The 18,954-nt window shown below is 41.7% G+C and overlaps 1 pseudogene across 1 annotated transcript; it reads left to right on the top strand.

Annotated features, from left to right (window-relative positions):
- Positions 1-4,251: 4,251 nt before the first annotated feature.
- LOC307180549 (N-alpha-acetyltransferase 50-like) lies at positions 4,252-4,747 on the top strand (annotated as a pseudogene). Its single transcript has one exon. The product of its transcript is annotated as an N-alpha-acetyltransferase 50-like (transcript).
- Positions 4,748-18,954: the final 14,207 nt, after the last annotated feature.

The following is an 18,954-nucleotide window of genomic DNA, read 5'->3' as shown; positions in this document are numbered from 1 at the left end:
AGCAATCCTGAGAAAGAAGAATAGAGCTGGAGCAATCAGGCTCCCTGACTTCAGACGATACTACAAAGCTACAGTCATCAAACCGGTATGGTGCTGATACAAAAACAGAAATATAGATCAATGGAACAGGATAGAAAGTCCAAAGATAAACCCATGCACCTATGGTCACCTAATCTGTGACAAAGGAGGCCAGAATATACAATGGAGAAAAGACAGTCTTTTCAATAAGTGGTGCTGGGAAAACTGGACAGCTACATGTAAAAGAATGAAATTAGAACATTCTATAACACCATACACAAAAATAAACTCAAAATGGATTAAACCTAAATGTAAGCCCACATCCTATAAAACCCTTAGAGGAAAACATAGGCAGAACACTTTCTGACATAAATCACAGCAATATCTTTTTGGACCCACATCCTAGAGTAATGAAAATAAAAATAAACAAAATGGACCTAATTAAACTTAAAAACTTTTGCACAGCAAAGGCAACCATATACAAAACCAAAAGACAACCCACAGGATGGGAGAAATTATTTGCAAGTGAAGCAACAGACAAGGGATTGATCTCCAATATATACAAACAGCTCATGTGGCTCAGTATGAAAAACAAACAACCCAATCAAAAAATGGGCAGAAGACCTAAACAGACATTTCTCCAAAGAAGACATACACAATATAGGGGTGGGGGAGTGGGAGGTACAAACTACTGGGTGTAAGATAGGCTACAAGGATGTATTGTACAATACAGGGAATATAGCCAATATATTATAATAACTAAATGGAGTGCAACCTTTAAACATTGTATAAATTTTTTAAAATTAATTTTAGAGTCATTGTTTAACATTCTTAGCAATACAATGTAACATCAGATTTTATATTTATTCAAATAAAATGGATGAGATATCTCAAAGAAAAAGTTTTTAAAGGCATACAGATGGCCAAAAGTCACATGAATAGATGCTCAAGTTCGCTAATTATTAGAGAAATGCAAATCAAAACTACAATGAGGTTATCACCTCACACCAGTCAGAATGGCCATCATCAAAAAGTCTAGAAACAATAAATGCTGGAGAGGGTGTGGAGAAAAGGGAACCCTCCTACACTGTTGGCAGGAATGTAAATTGGTGCAGCCACTATGGAAAACAGTATGGAGGTTCCTTAAAAAACTAAAAATAGAGCTACCATATGATCCAGCAATCTCATTCCTGGGCATATATCTGGAGAAAACCATACTTCAAAAAGATACATGCACCCCAATGTTCACTGCAGCACTATTTACAATAGCCAAGACATTGGAAGCAACCTAAATGTCCATCTACAGAAGAATGGATAAAGAAGATATGGTATAGGGACTTCCCTGGTGGTCCAGTGGTTAAGACTCCACGTTTCCCATGCAGGGGGCACAGGTTCCATTACTGGTCAGGGAACTAAGATCCCCTCATGCCACAAGTTGTGGCCAAAAAAATAAAATAAAATTGGGCAGCTCGATGCTTTATGACAACCTAGAGGGGTGGGATAGGGAGGGTGGGAGGGAGGCTCAAGAGGGAGGGTATATGGGGATATATGTATACATATAGCTGATTCACTTTGTTGTACAGCAGAAACTAACACAACATTATAAAGCAATTATACTCCAATAAAGATTAAAAAATATATCTTTAAAAAAAACCATAGGGGACACATATAAAATGGAAGGTTACTCAGCCATTAAAAAGAATGAAATAATGCCATTTGCAGTAACATGGATGGACCTAGAAAGAAGTACATCAGACAGAGATAGATATCATATGATATCACTCATATGTGGAATCTTCAAAATGATACAAATGAACTTATTTACAAAACAGAAACAGACTCACAGACTTAGAAAATAAACTTATGGTTACCAAAGGGAAAAGGTGAGTGGGAGGAATAAATTAGGAGTTTGGGATTAACATAGACACACTACTATATATAAAATAGATAACCAACAAGAATCTACTGCATAGCACAGGGAACTTTACTCAAAATTCCGTAATAACCTATATGGGAAAGGAATTTGATAAAGAATGGATATATGTATACATATAACTGAACTAATTTGCTGTACACCTGAACATAACACAACCTTATAAAACAACTATATTCCAGCATAAAATAAAAATTAAATTAAAAAAGTCCCAACACTCTGAATAAAATGAAATAAAACTTGGATGTGTAAAATTTGAGTTTGGTACTGTTAGGCTTTTGAGCTTATGGTCCAAGCCTGTTGTGAATAAGTAAATATAGGGGCCATCTTTAGCTTATTTACATAACAGTTGTGACAATCCTTTTTCTGATATAGACTTTATTTCCTGGTCGATATCAATGGCACACCTCTTCAGGGGAATTTTTCCAGCATCTGGCCACACACAGTAGTGTAATGTGGCCAGAAAAACAGCAAACCCTCTAAGTTTTATATTTGATCATGAGTTTTTTCCATTATATCAGATAAGGGATTATACTTAAACTCTAAGTTCATAAATCTTCCAAACAATAACTCAAAGGGAGAAATATCATGCCTGCCAGAGGAAGTTGACCTTATTTTTAATAAAACCAAAGGTGAAGCTCTGGGCCATTGTAAGCTGATGGCTTGATATTATTTAGTCAAAGAATTCTTTATAGTTCATTTGTTCTTCTTGTCCAAAAGACTGAGGATGATAAAGAGTATAGCAAATTATTGGTTTAGTGTTTACAGAGCTCCTACATAACCATAGAAATGAAATGACTTTCCCTATCAGACTCCAGATATTCAGAAATTCCAAAGGTTGAGATGTTATAATTCAGTAAGTCCTTGAAACACTGAGCATCTGCTTTAGCTGCTAGGAACACTTCTGGCAATCCAGACATCATATACAACATTACTGATCAATCTCTTCTGCCTTCTGAAGGTGAAAGCTCTATGCTATCAACAGAATGTGTTCTCCCCAAATTCTTATGTTGAAACCTAATCACCAATGTGATGGTATTTGGAAGAGGGTCTTTGGGAGATAATTAGGGCATGAGGGTGGAGACATCATGAATGAAATTAGTGTCCTTATAAAAGAGACCCCATAGAGCTCTCTCGCCCCTTATGCCACGTGAGGACACAGCAAGAAGAAAGCCGTTTATGAAAAAAGAAGTGGACCATCACCTGACATTGAATCTGCCAGCACCTTAATCTTGGACTTCCCAGACTCCAGACCCATGAGAAATAAGTTTATGTTGTTTATAAGCCACCCAGTCTGTGCAGTATTCTCTTATAGCAGCCCAAATGGATTAGGACACTCTATAAAGTCTATTTGCCACCAGATCCCAGGTAACAATGTCCTCAGTAGACTTATTTGCTTTACCTTAAGTGTTTCCTGTAAATAATTTTTCTGACAAGCAGCACACCTTTGTATTATTTCTTGAATTATTTGACCCTTATTCCAAATGTGGTACAATTCCAAGGTTTTCAGTATACTCCTTTTGTTTGAATAAGGTTGCTGGTGTCATGAAAAAGCCATCCAAGCATATAATAAGTGAGATACAAAAATACTCCTAGAGTGTAATTCCCATATTCCTATGATATTCTTCATAGCTCTCCTTGGTTTCCAATTTTCTAAATCTTGTGGAGTTGTGTATTTCTGAAATTGTAAATAAGAGTTCTTGGATAGAAGTAATGGGGCTTCAATTTCCCCAGTCAAGACCTAAGTAGCCCTTTCTGTGGCTTGATGTGCAAATTAATTTCCTTTAGATATGTCATGTTGTTGTCTGTTATGAGTTCTACAATGAATTTCAGAAATCTGTTGGAGAAGCGGGGGTGACTAATAAATCAGCAATTACGTTTCTAGTGTGATATTTCAGTTACTACTGCTATGAGAAAGTTCCCTCTATTCCTCCACATTTGTTCCATAGCATGACAGATACCAAATGCATATTTACTATCAGTATAGATATTCACCTTAAGATTGGTGGCTAATTTAAAAGTTTGTATAAGAGCTAGTAGTTCTGGTGAAAGTTCACAGCGCAGCGGCGGGTCTGGCTGGCAGCGGCGGCGGGCGGGAGGCGAGTGCCCCGTGTGCGCTTGTGGAGATAGAGGCGCGCTCGACTCTCGAGGCCTCCGTCACCAGCTCAGCTCCCTGCCCTAGGCGAGGAGGGCGGCTTGTGGGGGGTTGAGTGGCCCGAGCTGAGGGTGCGGAGAGCTCAGGGCGGCGACAACAACGGTGTTGATATCGGTGGTAACAACGGCCTCAGCAAGCCGGGAAGATGGAAGGGCGGATCGAGCTGGGAGATGTGACACCACACAATATTAAACAGTTGTAGAGATTAAACCAGGTCATCTTTTCAGTCAGCTACAATGACAAGTTCTATAAGGATGTGCTGGAGGTTGGCGAGCTAGCAAAATTTGCCTATTTCAATGATATTGCTGCAGGCGCAGTATGTTGTAGGGTGAATCATTCACAGAATCAGAAGAGACTTTACATCATGACACTAGGGTGTCTGGTACCATACCGAAGGCTAGGAATAGGAACTAAAATGTTAAATCATGTCTTAAACATCTGTGAAAAAGTTGGCACTTTTGACAACATCTATCTGCATGTCCAGATCAGCAATGAGTCTGCAATTGACCTCTACAGAAAGTTTGGCTTTGAGATTATTGAGACAAAGAAGAATTACTGTAAGTGGATAGAGCCCGCAGATGCAGGAAAACCTCAAAGTCCCTTGTGGCCAGAACGCACATGTGCAAAAGACAGATAACTGAACAAATTACAGATGAACTTTCTTGCACTTGCTTGTCGCCAAATAAAAGAGATGCCCATTGATTCCCCACCCCCCTCTTTCTTTTAAAGCTTTCCCCCTTCCTTGTTCTTGTTTTTCCTCCTTTCAAAACTCCTTCCCTTTCCTCTAAAGGTTTTAAACTTTTAAGGACTTATTAATCATGTTTGGATTGTTTTAGTTTTCTTATTTTTGTGAGGTGGTTTGACTGTAGGAAGGAGAAGGTATAAATAGATCTGTCTAGTTTCACAGATAAGATATATGGTCCCAAAAACTTGTGTCAATTTCATTTCTTTTAATGTCCTGCTTTCACATTGAAGGGCAGAGTCTACAAAATACTGTATAATTCAAAGGACAAAAAGCAGCAGCAGCAATATCTTGTTCTCTAACTCATAGACAAGTTTAGTGTGTTTGTGGTACTTTGGGTTTTTCAAGATTTTGTGGGATACCAATCCCTATACATTGCCTTCACTCCACCTTTTGTCCTTCTGAGTATTATCTCAGAAGTTGGACCACTGTTATCCTTCTAAGAAATACTAAGCTTATTTTGTTCTGTTAAGCAGTTATTTCTTCCTTCCTCGCTGGCGGCTGAGGGTAGGTGGGACAGTTTGAGTAGGTAGTATTATACTTTTGTCTCAGCATTTGAGTTAAACTGATTTTTGCTAATGAGTGGGCTGGTTGTTATCAGGTTTATTTTTCTTGCTGTTGATTGTTAGAAGTGGCATTAACTTTTAGAGTGTGGGCTGGTGAGATTAATTTTTAATATCCCAGCTAGAGATATGGCCTTTAACTGACCTAAAGAGGTTTGTTGTGATTTGCTTTTTTTTCTCCTGTCCTCTTTCTTCAGTAAACCCACAATAGGTAGTCAGACCTTAAAAATGGAGTTGATGTCCTCATAGGTGAGTGCCCCTAAATAAACCCGAAGCAGGCATTGTCTCTTGGACATACTAAAAAATACCTAAAAGGAAGCTTAGATGGACTTATGGCACAACAAATGAATTTAATATCAGCTAATGCAGACTGTTAGAAGTGTGGCCACTGAGCATTTGATTTTAGAGGAAAGAATATCTAGACAGTATTTTTGAGAATAACATAGCTGTGCTATTGCTTATCTGTTGGAGAACATCCCAGATTTGCTTACATTCTGTGCCTGTGATATTGAGTTTAAGAATTTGGGGGTGGGGGAATTGTTAAACATCTTGCTTCTATTCTTGGAAAAAAGTAGAAGTCTAGAAGCATTAATAACGCAAATGTCACTGTGACCTCCTCTACTGACAGGACTGGTTTATGCCAGATCGTTTTCTGGCACATAATGAGTGGCTTTGATGGGTCGATAACTTTTTGTAAGATAGAAGACATCTGAAATTTTCATGTTTTCCTCCATAATCCCATCTCCAATATTTAAAATTTTCTACATTGCCAATACTGGTGGCCCAAGAAGTGTTTTCATTAGACTTTAAAACAATGCACAGGGCTTGCATTTTCTGTCATTTGACTTTAAAAGGAATGTTGATTCATAATATTTATCCTCTTATGTAAATTCTGGCATAAAAGTTTCATCTCTTCATATATGTTGTTGAATGACAAAATTATTTTACACAATGTTCATGCACATTTTATAATCTTAAGTTCTTATTTGAGAATGTAAAAATACAAGGTACAGGGCTTCCCTGGTGGTGCAGCGGTTGAGAATCTGCCTGCTAATGCAGGGGACACGGGTTCGAGCCCTAGTCTCGGGGGATCCCGCATGCCACGGAGCAACTAGGCCCGTGAGCCACAACTACTGAGCCTGCGCACCTGGAGCCTGTGCTCCACAACAAGAGAGGCCGCGATAGTGGGAGGCCCGTGCACCGCAATGAAGAGTGGCCCCTGCTTGCCACAACTAGAGAAAGCCCTCGCACAGAAATGAAGACCCAACACAGCCAAAAATAAATAAATAAATAAATAAATAAATAAATAAATAAAAAGCCAAGCATTTGAAGCCCTTTAAAAAAAAAAAAAAAGGTACAGTAGACTTCAACAGTCTTAGCTGAGTGTGAAGAATAATATAGAAAAGGAAGATAGTTGATAAATGAGTTTATAGGGTAATAATCTCAAGATAGTAAAAATGTAGAAAGACCATGCTGGTTTCTTGGGTATCAGTTTCTTAAGCAGTCCAAATCTAAGCTTAGAAGAAAAGTTTAGCATTAAGCACCTTTACCTTCACGGATAAACTTCAGCTTGCTCTTGCTAAGAGAAGAGTGCCTGAGTTACAGAAGGTATAATTAGTTTGAAAATTCAGCCTTTTTGTAAACTTCAGATATCAAAATAGATTTTGATATATAAATGAGTTTTGTGAAATGACACTGCCTCTATTTCTATAACCATTTCACCTAGACTATCTAATCAGTCCTATGAATGTATCCCTAAATGTATTTAATGAAAACCAAATAGCTGCCTCATGACAATTAAGTACATATTATTTATGGAGGAAAAAATATTAAATTTTGAACTGTGTAGGCTCCCTATCATTTTAGTGTTTCTTTTTCCACACTAGTCACTGGCTTTAACCTAAATTGTGTTTGTAAAGGGTGAATTGTCCTACATCAAACTTACATGAAATAATTCCATCCACTTATGGAAGAGGAGGATGTAGAAGAGGTAGAAGCTGGGCACTAGTTCGTGTGCCTATGAGTCGGTAAAGACTGAAAAAATAATGTCCCATGTTCAGTTGGTTATTTTGATAAAAATTATCATTGAGGTAAAACAATTCTATTAACTGGAAGATCACAGGATATATCCATTATATTTTTCACGGCAGATAGTTTTTCTGTGGGGCAAATAGGTAAAAATTATATTGTATGGTAATGGCATTAGGTTCTAAAGAAAAGAATCTGCAGAGAAATCTATGCAATATATAATTGGTCCAGATTAGTTTTTATTTGGAGAAAGAAGTTCAGAAATATCCCCAAAGCAGTTTACTCATCAACTGAAAGTCCTCCAAAAATAGAACTATTGGGAAACCATGGTATATGGGGTGGAAAAGAAAAACTCCCTCAGTTTTTTGGAGGGAATAACTTTAAAAATACTTAAATAGCTGAGTTTACTTGGTGCAGTTAAGATTTAAACTTGTTGATTTTAACATTGCTGTTACATCTGAAATAAACTTACCTGATGTTCTGGTAAAAAAAAAAAAAAGAAAGAAAGAGAGAGAGAGTTAGGAATTCTACTTCTTGGGCTGACTTTATATTTGGGAGAGGATAAGCCTCTAAAACCTCATGAGGACTGACTACTGTATATGATGCTTTTCTATTTCCCTGTGTGTCTCTCACTCAAATTCTATCCGTGAACAATATTAAATCAAGATTAGGAATAGGAATATCAGATAAGTCAGGCAAACTTTGAATATCTTCTGCTATAACTGTGAGGGAATCATTGTCTGCTATTTGGTCAGGATTTGGCAACAGAGTAGCTGGGTTCAAAAGGTTACACCTTCCTAGAATAACATTAGGATTAGACAATAAGACTTGTTCATACCTAGTCCAGTGGCACAGTGACAATGTTGTATCTTATGAATTTATAAAATAGCAGTAACAGCATGAGGTGCATATAAGTAAGTTAAATGTTCCAGAGTCAAAGCCTGAGACTTTTCAACTAGAATACCAACTGCTGCTAAGGCTTATAAACATCCTGGCATCTCTAGAACAAAAGAATCCAACAACACATAAAAGTAAGCAATAAGCCTATAATCAGAGCCTAACTTTTAAGAAAGTACACCACTTTCTTAAGTGCTCTCTTATTATCATTACAAAAAAGGTGGAATATTTTGTCAAAGTTAGGAACTCCTAATACCTTTGGGCTACTCTAAGTGTTTAAAAGGCTTCTCTAGCTTCTTTGGACTACTGTAAAGGTTCTGGTGATGCATGATGTGACATCTCAAAGAGATGGTTAGTATTTTCAGAAAATGCAGAGATACATTGCGTGCAATACCCAACCAACCCCCCAAATGGGTGGAGTGGTTTTTTTTTCATAGTAGTTTACTTCATTTATAAATAGGCTGACTTTGTAATGGAACTACCTTTTGTCTATTGACTAATATGAAATGTCCCAAATATTTGACTTCAATTTAACGATACTAAAATTTATCTAGGAAGGTTTTATGGTCTTCAGCAGCTAAAAATATTATGAAAGCCAAAGCATTTTCTTTATAGGCATTTAAAGTCTTAACAATTATCAATAAATCATTCACGTATTGAACTAGCATGGGCCACGAAGGAACTTCTTCAAGTTCTTTTATAAATATCTAGAGAATATATAATAGGCAAATCTCTGAGAGATTCATTGCCACAAATATTGAAAGCCTCCATAGGTAAACACAAAGAAGAACCGTGATTCCTCAGCTAAAGATGAGAAAAGAAAGCTAAAAATAAGTCCCCTACAGAAAAATATTTAGGAGATGCAGGTATAGAGGTTAAGATAGTAGCAGGGGGACTTCCCTGGTGGCTCAGTGGTTAAGAATCTGCTTGCCAATGCAGGGGACACAGGTTCAAACCCTGGTCTGGGAAGATCCCACATGCCCAGAGCAACTAAGCCCGTGAGCCACAACTACTGAGCCTGCGTGCCACACTACTGAAGCCCACGCGCCTAGAGCCCATGCTCTGCAACAATAGAAGCCACCCCAATGAGAAGCCTGTGCACCGCCTGTGCACACAACAAAGACCCAACGCAACCAAATAAATAAATAAATAAATTTATTTTTAAAAAAAGATAGCAGGGATGGATATAAAAGATGTCAGAGAGGGCTTCCCTGGTGGCGCAGTGGTTGAGAGTCTGCCTGCTGATGCAGGGGACATGGGTTCGTGCCCCGGTCTGGGAAGGTCCCACATGCCGCGGAGCGGCTAGGCCCATGAGCCATGGCCGCTGAGCCTGCGTGTCCGGAGACTGTGCTCCACAACCGGAAAAAAGATGTCAGAGAAATGACTAACTTCTTGTACAAATTTATAAGTTGAAATTTCATGTCAAATTTTCCTTCCTCTTTATAGGTACATGGCAAATGCCCCCCCTTTTTTTAATTATGTCCCATCTTTCTAGTTATGTAATTGCAGGTTCTAGTTCTTGTATTGGAGCTAAAGAGAGAGGATATTGTGACCATGGCCATGGTTTTCATTTGTTGTAAGCTATAACATTAGTATTAATCCTTTTTATTAAAGGTGTCATTTGTTCATAGGATTCCTAAATCCTAATTCCTAAAGATGAATCTATTTCCTATAATTCAGAGTGCTTTTCCAGCACTTTTTTAGGTGAGACTGTCACTCTATCCTGTCCTTCTTTTGTTTCAGAAGGACATATTTACCAAAATCTCCATCTAGAGTACAGAATATGATAGCCCGAGTTTACAGATCAGGTCCCGTCCCATCAGATTAAGAGGCACAACAAGAGACAAAAGAAAAGCATGTTCCTCTAACAGATAACTTATTTGCACAGGAAACTTAGAGGAGAAGAACAGGTAAAATGTAGTGCAGAGGTACCCACAACTTGAATATTTTTATAGGTAAAGGAAAAATGAGAAAGATCATTAGAAAATACAGAACATATGCCTCCAGTATCCATAAGAACAGCCAGGGAAAGATTAAGGCAGGGAAAAGAAACAGACATATAAGTATTTCCCATTCTCAGCTCCAAGTTTCCCCCATTATGCCAATTTTGCTCATTAGTTTGCACCACTTGCCAGTTATTTCCTGTGTGATTTCCTGGGGGGTAGTCTCTTTGATGCAGTTGTAAAGCTTCAGAGTTGGTTTCCATCCCTTGCATATTCTTCAATCTCTTCTGGCATCCATTTCTCTAGGGCCCCATCTTCTTATAATAGTGACATATTGACTTTACATTAGGGGACTCCCTCTTATGAGTTGATGACTTCAGATAAGGGTCTCTTTCCTTTGTGAATAATTTTAACTGAAAAGCTAACACTGAGGTCTTAAATTTCTTTTTGCCTTCTTTATCTTTCTCCATATTTTCCCAAAACTGAGTTGCTGTTACTGCCAATATCTGAGAAACTGTCCTTGCCATCCACCTACTTTTTCTCTTACTTGTGCTTGATTTCTAGGCAAAAAGGCTGCCACAAAAGTAGAGACGACAAAGGGCTTTTACTAATCTGCCCCTGGATCCATCCTTGTAAATTTAGATAATGCCCAGTAAACTATTGGTGAAAATCAGAGAGGATTTATCCAGCTTCTTGAGTGCGGCATTGTAGTTCCTTCCAGCTCACCTTCTGCAGAAAGACTTCGAGGATTGCCAACATCAATCCCTTGTGCTGAGTTTCCAAGGTATGAAAAGCAACCTGAGTTGTTGGAGGGGGCAAACTGTAGACTTCCTGAGGCATGGTATTCCCTGATAATAGGAGTTATTATTTGGTCTCTGTTATGAGTTATATTGTATCCTCCAAAAAGATATGTTGAAGTCCTAACACCAAGTAACCTGTAAATGCGACCTTATTAGGAATTAGGGTCTTTGCAAATGTCAACAAGCAAAGGGCGGGCTCTTATACAATGTAACTGGTGTCCTTTTAAGAAGATGAAAACACTGTGTGATGACAGAGACACACAGGGAGAATGCCATGTGAGGACAGAGGCAGAAATTAAAATGATGCAGCTGCAAGCCAAGAGTACCAAGGATTGGCAGTCACCAGCAGAAGCTAGGAAGAGGCAAAGAAGGATTCTATTCAGTCTCAGAGAGATGACCCTGCCAACACCTTTATTTCAGACTTCTAGCCTCCAGAACTGTGAAAGAATAAATTTCTGTTGTTTTAAGTCACCCAGTTTGTGGCACTTCATTATAGCATCCCTAGGAACCTAATAGAGCCTCATCACGCTTGTTCCTTTAGTCGAGCAAGACAGCCAATAGCAATAGTTCATGCAGCAGCCAGTATACATCCCATGCATAGGGCTGCAGGTTGAAAACACTCCATGGAGCACCTCAGAAAAAAGTTACAGATCTTCCTGGAGCACTGGAAAAGAGCTCTTAAAATAGTAATAGCTGGCAAAAGGGTATATGGACTCTTACCATTTCTGGTGTTCCCAGGAGTCCTGGATAACCTCTAAAGAAGCATTTGAGCTTTGGAGCTCCAGAAGGGTAGGATAGATTTTCTTCATGCAGAGATTAAAAAATAGGGAGGTTTGAAAGCCATTCTAGTTTCCATTCTCATTTTGCCATTTATACTGCTTTTTAAAATTATTTTTCTTGCAAGTTACCAGGGCAACCAGATACTGTAAGGAACGGCACCAAAAACGGAGGAGAGCTTAAACAAGCTTTATTTGGGAACGCTCCCGGGCGAGGTTCACTGGTCCGAGAGAAAGGGGCCAGAGAAGTCGCGCCCGGCTGCGGGTGTGAACAAAATTTATAGGGGTGGACACAGGGGAGGCACTTGCTGTGTGAAGCAGCCCCCTTTTTTGGTAATCTTTCGGGTGTTGTGGCAATGTCAGGTGTCGGTTGCATCAGCCTCAGAGCCGTTGGTTCCGCCCCTCGGGGAGCGGGAAGACCGGGGCCGAGTGGAAAGTCCTGGGTCTGTTTCCTGAGCAGGTGGAAAGTCCCGGGCTGATGCCACTCGTGGGTCCGGCTGCATCAACCACCCTGGCGGGGGTTCCGTCTGACTCCCTGGGCCCTTCCCCGGACCTGCTGGCCTTACAGTTACCAATCCAATGCCTTTATTCTAAGGCACAGTCTCTTATTCAAATTCTAAATGACTCCTTGCTCTTTCCTTTAATCATTTTTGCTTCCCTATGTTTTGCATGTTTGGTTTTTTGAGAATCTCAGAGGTGAAATTGAGACTTGGGCAACCCATATCAGGACATTTGAGTAAGGCTGGCAATTCTCCCTCTTCTAAAAGGAAGTCATCTCTGGGTCTCAGACCCACTAGGCACCATCCATCCAAGAGGTCATTACCCACCTTCTCCCAGGTCCTAGATTGAAACAAGGAATGGTGAAAGGAAACAGAAGGAGCAGAAGGGGCAAAAGTAGGGAAGAATTGTGAACTTGGAGAAAGAGAAGGAGTTTTCCGTTTCTTAATATCTTCCTCCAATATATTAATTAATTGTTTATGGCTACCCAATTCATTCTTGCATTTACTTCCTGAGAAATATTCATCTCAGAGATTTTTCAATAATCCATTGGTTGGGTTGGGTTTTTCTAAAGATTCCTGTAAGTAGACCAATTTGTCTACCCCAGAAAAGCCTTCCTCTGGCCATTGAAATACAGTAAGTCCTCTACATACGAACATTCAAGTTGCGAACTTTCAAAGATGCGGACGTGCGTTTGCATGTCCAACCAAGTAAGTTAGTTCACGTGTCTGGCTTCCATTGTCACATGCATGCATCCTCTACAAATGGCTGAGCTTTTGTGTACTTTACTGTACAGTACTGTATAGAGTACAGTAGTACAGTATCTTTATTTCAAGCCCAGGATGTCCGGAAGCAAGTGTAAAAGCAGCGGTGATGTAGCTGGTACTGCTAAGAAGTGCCAGGAATTGGAGGCCCAGAGAAAGAACGAAGAGAGACCAGGGAAAGAAGAAGTAACTGAAGAACCAAAGAGATTCACGATGCAGGAAATGGCAAGGGGATTTTCTTTATTTGAGGAGGCACTGTTAGCTTTTGAGGCACAGGACTCTAACATAGAATGGTACACGAAGGTTGCAGCAGCCGTTCACAATGCAATCCAGTGCTACCGTGTCATCTATGATGAGAAAAAAAGAGCTACTACCCAGACATCACTGGATCGTTTTTTCAAGAGGATAGATAGAATTGAATCCAGCAAGGAACCAGAACCTGTGCCATCAATGTCAGGCATGAGTGAAATTGCAGCTTGCCCTCTATCTCCTATTGCTGATGATCCTTCAGCTCTACCATCTCCCACCTCCTCTCCCTCCTCCAGTCAGTAACTCTTCTTGCCTGTTCACTCAATGCCAGCCCTTGTATGCCAGCTGTTGTACTGGACTACTGTATTTTTCAAGGTACTGTACTGTGAGATTAAAAATGTTTATTTTTGTGTTTGTTTTTTATGTATTACTTGTGTGAAAAGTATTATAAACCTATTACAGTACAGTACTATATAGCTGACTGTGTTAGCTGCATACCTAGGCTAACCTTGTTGGATTTATGAACAAATTGGACTTATGAACTCATTCGTATGTAGGGGACTTACTGTATAGGGTTTTAATAAGTATCCCCATCACAAACATGATAGAGTGAAATCAGTCTTTTAAGAGAGAGACCTACGAGCAACATTCTGGGCTTCCCATATTTTTCTACCATTGAAGCTAATGGTGAACCAAATGGATTCTTAGAACCTGTATTACCTATTTTGCTCAGTACTTTTGGTAAACAGTCAGCCCATATTCACTTTATATCAGTTGCTACACTGAACTTATTTGGAAGTCCTATATTTCATAATTCTTCTTCAGGCTTAGTCTGGCATTCTGCTCTCTCATAATTGTTTATCAGGTTTATTCTGCCATTTTGTTTTCCATAATTCCCATGGTTGCCCCTGACAGTATATCTTGTATGTATAATTCATCGCATCCTTCAACATTCTTCCATAAAGTTAAATTCAGTTTCCCAAAAAGCATGATTTTTTTAATGGTTGCATGATATTCTATCACACAGCCATGCCATAATTTATTTTAATACCATTTTCCTCTTGTTGGAAATTCATATGATTTCAAATACTTTCCCATTATAAACAATGTCATGACAAAGATCCTTATGCATAAAACATGATGCATATTTCTAATATTTTCTTTATGCTATCCAGAAGTGGATGCTCATGAGGATGAATACTTTTAAGCTTTAGTACATATTGATACACCACTTTTGGGAAAAACCATAATAATTTATGCTCCCATGGGCAGTGAATGAGAGAGAACTTATCTCATCAAAGATATACATAGCCTCATGTTGCAGAAATGAAAAGACTGGTAATCTTGATAGGAGAGAATGAAAGAATGAGATCTTGCTGATTGCAACTAAGGCAGATGAAAATGTTTGGCATATAGTATGGACTTGTCTGTTTCAACATAACAACTTGACATGGGCAAGTTATGTTATCTGTGATAATTAAATATAGACTGCCTAAAAGAATGGCAGTTAGGAGATCACATGACATAGGCCTATATAACTAGGGTCAAGTTGACAAACAGTAGTACCTGAGGTTGTTGGAGATGGTTCAGTAAGTTGGCTTTTATTTTTGAAGTTTAAAAATTGTCTTTAGGGCTTCCCTGGTGGTGCAGTGGTTGAGAGTCCGCCTGCCGATGCAGGGGACACGGGTTCGTGCCCCGGCCCGGGAAGATCCCACATGCCACGGAGCCGCTGGGCCCGTGAGCCATGGCCGCTGAGCCTGCGCGTCTGGAGCCTGTGCTCCGCAACGGGAGAGGCCACAACAGTGAGAGGCCCGTGTACCGCAAAAAAAAAAAAAAAATGTCTTTAAGCTTTAAAATTTTAATAAAAACATTTAAGTAATACATGTTAATGGTACAAAATTCAAAGGCACAAAAGGGTACATCATGAGAAATATGTATCCTATGCCTGTTCTTTCAGTGACCCAACTCTCCTGCCCATGGTTACCAAGTCTCTTGTTTATCTTCTCAATGACAACCTGAGAATTTACAAAATAAAATTCTTTTTTATACACTTTTGCTCTTCCACACAAAGGGTACCATATGATACATACTGTTCTGTACCTTGCTTTGTTTTTTTAAAATTTTGTTTTAATTTTTTGCCTGCACAGCACGGCATGCGGGATCTTAATTCCCTGACCAGGGATTGAACCCATGCCCCCTGGAGTGGAAGCATGGAGTCTTAACCACTGGACCACCAGGGAAGTCCCCTCCTTGCTTCTTTTAGTCAGCAATTTAGCTTGGATATCATGCCATATGAATACATAAAGAGCTTATCTATATGTGTAAGCATATATTGATTATTTAGCATATATTTGTTGAGGACCTACAAGGTGTCAGGCCTATTCTACACACTGAGATATGGCAAATAAAACACAGAATCTCAACCCTCATGGAACTTATATCAAAATGGGGAGAAACAGAAAAACAAAATAAAAAGTAACATATGTTATATGATGGAAAGTGTTATAAAGAAAAAGAAAATGTTTGTTGAGCACCAACTGAATGTGCCCTTGATTGCTGAGGGGACACCGGCATGGGGAGGTGGTCTGCCAGTCAGATTGAAATAACAAAGCCCAGGCAGGCCCAAGTCCAGGAAGCAGCCCTGCTTAGGAAGCAGCAGCTGAGGCCTAAAGATATTCAGGATCAGGGCACAGATAACCAAGCAGGGAGAAGACACACTGCTCTCCTCCTCTGACCAGAGCCAGTTATTCCTAAAACAGAAACCCTAGCAGAGAGAAAAAACCTGAGCACTGACTGATGAAGTCCTGAGACAGGAGGTCTCTGCCTGAGCAGAGTAGTGGGAGAAGCCTGGACTCTGGGGCAGGAATTGGATCCAGGACCTCTTTGTAAATTTGTCCATCCTAGTGGCTTCTTCCTTAAGGAGGCTAAAGACCAGGCTGGGGGTGGGGGATCAGAGGGCACCAAGTGATGGTGAGGCCCCACCCATTCTGTCCCTTGAGTAGTGGCAAGAGGTAGGAGGTGGGCCTCACAGAAGAAAGAGGCTACATGTCCCTACAGCAGGGCAGATTGGGATGACTCCCTTGGCTCCTGCGGGAAAGAGCCACAGGAAGACAGACTTGGGCCATGTGGGGCAAAGCACTCTCTATGGGAAAGATACAGAAAGGGCTGTTGCAGGAGGAAGTGAGCTCCCTGTCATCGGGAGGTTATTATCTAGGCGGAGGGCAGCGTGTCGAGGGGCCTCTGTCATTCAACAAGAGGTAGGACCCCAGGACTGTTGGGGGCCCGTGGACCCTAAAATGCTCTGATCCTCCCATCTTTGGAGGACAAACCTTGCCCAATCCTTTCTGGCCTGGTCAGGTGGCTCAGAAACACCCCAGGGACTGCAGGCCTTTTCTGGGGTTTCAAAAAGGAGCAGCATTAGCATTCATTAGTGCTCTAATTGGCATCTTAATTGCCAGTTTCGCTCTGGTCTTTTGGTCTTTATAATGGATATCTGGTGCATAGCCCTCCCCCAGCCACCCCACCCCCAACCTTCTCCCTAGAGATCAGCTCCCAGCTGCACCTCACCTTCCCTTCACCTCCACCCGCGTGCACCGACAAAGGTTGGAGGCAGGGATGAGCTTCCCCAGGGCATCTGCATTGTACCTCCTCTCCCTCCCCCTTTCAGTGAGCTCAGGAAATTGGTTTTAATCCACCAGGCTCCAGTTGCTTAGCAACGGAAGAGCCTGCTCCTAACAACCAGGAGCCACAAAGATGCTGCAGAGAAAGGGGGCTGTCTGGGCCCTGCTCCTGCTCAGCTCCTGACTACTGCCTCCCTGACGTTTTTTTCTCACTGAGTACAGCCAGCCTTCCTCTCTCAGATGCTGGGTCTTAAAAGGCTGATCTCTGGGGCAGCTGCCTGACCTCACCCCCTATCCTGCCTGCCTAGAGCTTCTCTGAATCCCACCTCCCAGGACAGCAGGAGGTAGTTCATGATCATAGCAGGGTGGCTCTAGGAAGGGCCCTCACTCTGTCTCTCAGAGGTCGCTGACTGTGTTGGTTCTTCCAGCCTGGCCTGGTGGGTGGAAGTAGAGTTGATCTTGGGTGGCCTCGGCCTGCAGAGGCTTGAAGCAGGGTTTCGGTTCCCAGCCAGAGACTGAAGTCAGGCCGCAGCAGTGAGAGCGCTGAATCCTTGCCACTAGACCACCAGGGACCAGTGGCCAGTAACAAGGCCCTGGCCCATCAGCTGTGTAGAAATGAATTTCCACAGAGAGTCAGAAAGTAGTGAAACAAGTGTCTATTAGGAGGAAAAAGAGTATGTGTGAATAGGCACACACACACACACACACACACACACACACACACACACACACACACACACACACGGGTGGGCTCAGAGAGAGTCACGCCCTTGTGGTAGTTTGAATCACTTATATGGGGCATTTCTTCCGGGTTTAATTTGGCCAATCATCTTGCTTTGCCTGGTTCTGAGTCCGTATTTGGTTTATCTCTGGGTCCTCCCATGTGTGCACACGCATCTCTTAGCCAAGATGGATTCTAGTGAAGAGGCCTATGGGTAGGTTGACATCAATCCCTTTTTGACCTCCAAGGAGCCTTTCTGCACATGTATAGTCGGGAAGGTCTCCTTGACCTCGAGAATGAGAAGTATGTGGTCTCTGTCTCTTACCTGGGCAGGGCTCAGCTCCTCCTCCTCTTCATCTTGGAGTATCTGTCCACAGGGGACCAACTCCAGCTGCTCAGCCTGGGGCCCATCTACCTCCTGCCTCAGCGTGGGCCAGGCTCCTTTTACCCTGGATGAGAGCAATTCCTGCCCAGGGTCGGGGGTGGGGTGGGGTGTGCACTGTAACCCCAGCCCATCTGAGACTGAAGGGAGGCAAGGTACCATACTCCCTGGGCTTCTAGAGATCAGGAAATTGAGAGTCAGACATGGGCTCAGGCCCACACAGTTAGAGCTGGGTCTGAACCAATGCCAGAACACAGGGCTCCCCAACACAGTCAGCGTCCATGAGACTGCCAGGCCACTGCACAGCACCAGAGGCTTCTGCCTTCCCTCCCCAAAAGACAGCGAGGACAGAATTCTCCACCCCGAGGGGGAAGCCTCCTGCCCTCCTGCCTTCTGGAATGGCCCCAGCAAGGGGTGATCACCAGTGGAGAATTTCCATTTGACGAGCTGCTTTCCCAGAATTGTTTTTAACTCAATAAGAGCTCAGGAGCATCCCCCAGGGGAGGCCTGTCCGAAATTCTGACTCTGAGTGGGTGCTAGTTGGTATCTTACTTAACCGCAGACCTCACTGGTCTTCGCAGGAGGTGTACATGTGTGCACCCCCACCCCACTCCTTCTGTGGGGCCTCAAGCTCTGACAGTGAGGCTGCCCCCAGGAATAAACCATGGAAAGTGGGGGCTGTAGGAAACCAGCGTCCAACAAGGGACCCCACCACCCCATCTATCCCCCCTGGGCCAGGCCGCTAGGCAGGGACAAGCCTTCCTCTGGGCAGCTTCTTTCTGCCTTCCCCACTCCTTGCTTTTCTCCCTCCCTTTCCCCCTTTCTCCCTCCCAAGTAAAGGGCTTCTGGCTTCTGGCTTCCATTG

This window comes from Stenella coeruleoalba (assembly GCF_951394435.1).
Source record: "Stenella coeruleoalba genome assembly, chromosome: X".
Lineage (NCBI taxonomy): Eukaryota > Metazoa > Chordata > Mammalia > Artiodactyla > Delphinidae > Stenella > Stenella coeruleoalba.
The sequence above is the reverse complement of the archived record's forward strand: the minus strand, read 5'-3'. Positions and strand labels throughout refer to the sequence as shown.